This window comes from Aptenodytes forsteri, unplaced genomic scaffold (assembly GCF_000699145.1).
Source record: "Aptenodytes forsteri isolate BGI_AS27 unplaced genomic scaffold, ASM69914v1 Scaffold384, whole genome shotgun sequence".
NCBI classification, from domain to species: Eukaryota; Metazoa; Chordata; class Aves; order Sphenisciformes; family Spheniscidae; genus Aptenodytes; species Aptenodytes forsteri.
In genome coordinates, this window is record NW_008794952.1 from 507821 (window position 1) to 513820 (window position 6000).

The following is a 6000-nucleotide window of genomic DNA, read 5'->3' on the forward strand; positions in this document are numbered from 1 at the left end:
TGTAGCACGCTTCATTCAAGACTGTAAAGATTCCTTACCAATTTAAAGTTTCACAGAGTTTCTGAACCTGGATCAATACCACCAGAGCTGTGAGACATGATTTCAACAAATTTTACTCACATGGATTTTTGAAGTAACTAAAAATATTCACGTCTTCGATTTATGTTCAGAGAATAGTTTCAACCAAAACTAAGTTGGGAGAAGAGTAGGAACTTTGCACAGTGTTGTCTTCAAAGTGAAATATCCCAGCAAACAAAAATTAATATTTCTTTTAATGTGTAAACTTCTTGCTTTTTCATTTTAAAATTAGAATTTATAAAATAAAAAAAATAAAAGGAAATGCCAAATATTAGACAAATTTTACATTTTGTTCTGGACAATTTTTTAAAAATTGTCACAGGCTCACAGCATGTTTGAGGTTGGAAGGGACTTCTGGAGGTCATCTGGCCCAACCCCCCAGCTCAAGCAGGGCCACCTAGAGCTAGTTGCCTAGGACCATGTTCAGACAGCTTTTGAATATCTCCAAGAATGGAGAGTCTACAACCTCTCTGGGTGACCTGTGCCAGGGCTCAGTCACCGTCATGGTGAAAAAAGTGTTTCCTGATGTTCAGGATGTTTAGAGGGACCCTCCTGTGTTTCAGTTTGTGCCCACTGCCTCTGGTCCTGTCACTAGGCACCACTGAAAAGAGCCTGGCTCTCTCTTTTTCACTCCCTCACTTCAGGTAATTGTACACGTTGACAAGGTCCTCCCTGAGCCTTCTCTGCTCCAGGCTGAACAGTCCCAGCTCTCTCAGCCTTTCCTCAAGGGAGAGACGCTCCAGTCCCTTCAATCATCTTAGTGGCCCTTCACTGGCCTTTCTCCAGTAGCTCCACATCTCTCTTGTACTCGGGAGCCCAGAACTGAATGCAGTACTCCAGGTGTGGCCTCACCAGTGTCCTTACCCAGAGTCCTCACTCTTTTTCTTCCTAATTCTCTTCTTCTGACCACCAAACGAAAGTTTCTTGGTTTTTTCCAGCTCTGGTTATCACAGCCATTTTATATATTGATAAGATCAATTATTTCAGGGACACATTAATGCTTTAATAGCAGATTCTGGAATAAAGTCCATAAGTCCTATTTGCTACAACGAAAGTTCTTGGTTTTTTCCAGCTCTGGTTATCACAGCCATTTTATATATTGATAAGATCAATTATTTCAGGGACACATTAATGCTTTAATAGCAGATTCTGGAATAAAGTCCATAAGTCCTATTTGCTACTGTTTATGGGGAGACAATGCTAGTGAAAATACAAATGAAAGCAATGTTTTAAAGAGGAAGTTCAGATGAAGTCCTTAATTGTCTGCCTTAAAAGCAATAGCACAATGGTGGGGAGAGATTGCAATGGTCTAAGAAGATAAAAACTCAGAAAAGTTAATGGCTTTGGAAATGTTGGTTGAAATAATAGTAGTATCAATGTGATGAAACATTTTGTTTAATATTAAACTACATCGTGTGAAGTGGAATTTACAATAATAAGACAGATCATTTTCTCACTGCTTTGACTTGTGTACTCAGACAGTTTTCTAGATATGGATCTCTTTTCCTTCCCATCAAAAAGATTTCATACTGTAGCGTGATCTGTCAGAGTCTGTGTAGACAAAAAGGAAGTAACAGACAAGTGAGGATTTTGCAGGTAGAGGCACAATGATAGGTGAGGATGAAAATAATTCAGCATCAACTGACATGAAAGTTTTCTAGAAAAATATCCAGTAACAAGTGGCATCTTCTACAACTTAAATCATCATAACTAAGGTTGTTTCAAGAACTTTCTTCTCCGTACAAGCTAGCAGCTGGGATTATCCAGCATTCTCATGCCGGGGAAGAGATGGTTATGATATGTACCCAGAAAGTGAGGGTACTTGGAGGTATTTTTACTTTTTCTCATGGACTGTCATAAAAACAAGAACCGCTTTGCAGCGGATGACTTAGTGCCAGTGTGAATGGAGAGTCTGCCCCCAGGAATATAGAAAGGATGTCTGTAGACATGTAGAAAGTGATTCCTCAACCAAGAAGCCTAAACAGTTCTCCTTGGCGTTGTTTTTCATATGCTGAAATCTTCATGGAGAGTCTCAACTGGTTTCAGCATCACCTGAAAAAGCCGTTTTGCAGTCAGGATCAAAACTATGTATGTCTTTATCAGCATATGTTAGTCTCTTCAAAGAATTTTCTCGTTCCCAATCTGAGAGGAGTATTTCTAATCAGTGTGTCTGAGTGTGCATATTATAGCATGCACACGCATACACACACTACAAAAAGCAAACAAGCACCTGTGCACACTTTTACTTGCACTTCTTTCGGGGACTAACACAGCTTTGTGTGCCCTCTCTACATGTGATTAAATATTAATTAGGCTTCTAATATAAGCAAGTGAGTTCACAGGCCCGAGTGCCACATAAATAATGCATGAGGTACCCGAAGGCTCAGCCCGAGAAGCTGATTGGCCACCTTGGATTTGTATAATTATGAAGTTTCATTATTAACAGTGGAAGCAGTGGAGAGATTTGCCTAGCTTGAGGGACTTTGAAAGCATAAGCTGTCTCATTAGGGAAAAAGGGAATAAGGCATAATATGCAAACTTGTTAGTAAAAAAAAAAAAAGGGGGAATAAAAATTAAGCATAGCTCTTTAGTAGGAGTATTTTCTATGTATATATAAACATTTCTAAGTGTATAAAAAGACTGAAATTGAAATAGGTGAGGTCTATACTACAGCTATTTAAGAGTTTTGTTTCAAGAGGTCTTGCTTAAAAGCTTTTGTTCTCAATATAAAACAATCTTTAATATTTTACAGAAAAATCCACAGGTAGCTTAATGGGTTCTGCAAAGTGAGAGGTACGGAGGTGAAAGAGAATGAACACAGTCCAGGGTTCTTGCTAGAATGTGTGTTGTGCATGCAATTAAATCTCAAGGTCAAACAATTTACAGACAATTACTTTTCTAACATCTCCAGAAATGCCTGCTTACACGTCTTTAATTTTAAATGATACTGATATTCCAATTCTCCCCAAAGGTTAATGCTGACTAAATCCAGCTGTGACCTGACACGATGCGACAGCACAGTGCCTAATTATCCTCTGGATAGTCATTTACTTTAAACCATTAAAGAAATAGGCTGAGAGGAAGATTTAGGACCCAGAAAAAATGTTAGCCTGACTTCTTTCTTCTTGAGGATGGGATGGGCTGAAAAATAAAAATAAAATCTTGCTAAATGTTAGCCATTTGCTTTGATGGCAGAAAATTGTTCATCCCACTCTGTTTTTTTTACAGGTTAAATTGCTAACTAGTTCATTTTATCCATTGCCTACGGCTGGCGCTAAATGTCAGTGACAAATTTTGTACTTGTCTTGAAGAATGAATTAAGTTATGCACAAAAGCTATAGTGCTCTTTTTAAGATGAGTGAATTGCAGAGGGAAAAAAAAAAGTTGCTCGTTTGAAAAAGGATTATTTCGATTAAAGGCCTTTTCTATTGTAGTGGAAGACAGGTAGTGGTTTAAGATAATTCCGACAGTTACCTCCCACAGAGGCTGCAGTCCTTTACTAGAAAATTCTTTAAGAGCACTTGTGTCAGATTATATACTATGATTATTATCATAAGACCATTTGTGACAGTAAAGGGGGGGGAACAATTACAGAAAATGGCAACTATTATTCATTAACTAAGGTAAAACTGGTCTTTCTTCAGTGAGGTCAGCATTCCATCACCGTCACACAAACCTTTCTATGGTTTGTAGCAATGGCAATTAAAACCCCCCAAAGTATTCTCTGCCAAATGTTGGTACAAAGGAACAGTTCGTTCAGCAATTTATATTGAGAAGACCTAGCACAGACTTCACAACCCATCTGGTTTTTAGTTGTCTGGCTCTGGTAGCACCCCATCATCTCCGAGTGAATAAAGGATCTAAGAATGATTGCTACCATCATAGTGTTTGAAACTCTACACTGGTTTACTATCTGTAGGCTAAGCCTAAGGGAGCTCTGCATGTTCGTATTTTACTTGGTTTTATTTTCATGTGCACTATATCTCTTTATTGAAAATCTAAGGAGAGCTTAAAGTTAAGACTAGACTTTACAGCTACATCTCTTACAGGGGGGCTTCATTAGAAAGTCAACATCTCTCACCCCACTGAGGTGGCATAACTGATGTTCTGTTGTACTTATAATGCCTAATTTGCTCTAGATATAATTACTACTACAGGACAATAATTATTTTTACTTTTTTTTTTTTTTATTATGGAAGTGCCTGATATTTCCAACTGTAAGCAGAGTACCATTGTGCTGTGCACTGTACAAAAACACAGATTTGAAAGAAATGTTGTTTTTAGTGGCACCCACAGGTTTTGGCAGATACTTTTCTCCTCTCACTGTGTGCATAAATATTTTCACTGATACCAGCTGTAGAAAGTGATATGGTAAATGCTAATCTCAGTACAGTCATAGCAGTCACAAATGGAAGTTAGATCTGTAATTTCAAGTTGAAAGCTGAAATGAAAAATCTAGTGATTATGCACTACTGCCCTAAGCTACTGAAAGATTCCCTCTTTCTTTCTCTCAGCACTCTCATACTCAGGCAAGGGGATAAGGTTTCCTCCCCAGGAGAAAGAAAAATACAGATTATCAGTTTTCTGGTGACAACACTGCAACTCCTGAAGACAGTCTGGCTCTAAAAAGTAATACAGGCTGGGATACATCTCACCTAACTTTGGACATATAAAGCATAGACATCTCAGTTTGAGCTAGTAATTTTTGCTCCTATTCTAGTGAGAGGAGAGAAACGGGTATGACCAGATGCATTCCATGTAGTTTCAGGCTTCTGTTTAGGATGAGATGAATTGTCCTCTGAAGGTGCTTGGTTCTTCCCATTAATTTTAAAGAGAACCTAAACTTGGTTGCAGTTTTAGATTCCCACATTAGGATACATGCATCATACCACTGATAATTTTCCTTTTCCTTAACTTTTCATCTCTGGCCTGCCTGCTCACACTTGAAGAATTCATTTCCACTCCCTATGCATGAAAAAGTGTCCTTCAAAGTTTTTATGAAGTGTATTTTAAGCTGTTTCTCTGATATATTTTTTCCATTTGTAAATACCCACACTTTTGACCTTCCCTTTGATAAGCTAGTTGGAGCACCTTCAGTCCCGTATTTCTGGCTTTTTTTTTTATAACCTTGCATCACTTATGTAGCTTTCTTCTAAGTTTTCTACTTCACACATTCTTTGCAGTGTGAATAAGTGTTATAAGAGTGGTCTCACCAAAATTTTGCATAGAGAGACTTTTCCTTGCTTCTGTTTTGTGATGTATGAGAATTTTGTTAACTGTTAGTGCCACAACATTGCATGAAGAAAGTATACTGAGATAGATATTTATAATTTCCTGTAATACTGCTTTTCAAAGAAAAATATGTGGGTTTTTGCTCCCAGTTACCTATTTACTAGCATTAGACGTTATAAATATAGTTATTTATACATGTACATTTTCCTGCCTGTGACCATTCGGCTAGGTGGTCCTTTGCAGAAGTTGCACTCAACTCACTGTTTATCATCCTACTGACCTCGCTGTGTTCTGATAACTCAACTTCCTAAAAATGATCTTTGTTAAAAATATCGTGACATTTGGCCAACAACTATTCTTTTTGGCATCTACTAAAACCAGCATCACATATTGATAATTGGTATATTTAATGATTTGAAATTTTGATAAAGAAACTACTGTATTTTGGAACCTGTCAGTGAGTCAGATTTACTACATTTTAGTTACTCAAAGTAACTAAAAGTGGCTTACACAAATTTAAGCATTTTATCTAAGCCATGCAGGCAGGCAATATAGAGAAAGAGAGGCCTCTTCAGAGGGCAATCCATCTCACCGACTCCAATGGAAAAGCAGATCAAAATTTAAACAAAGCAAACAAATAACAAAAAAAAGCAAAACAAACCAAAAATGTCTTTGCACATGTAGTCCTCC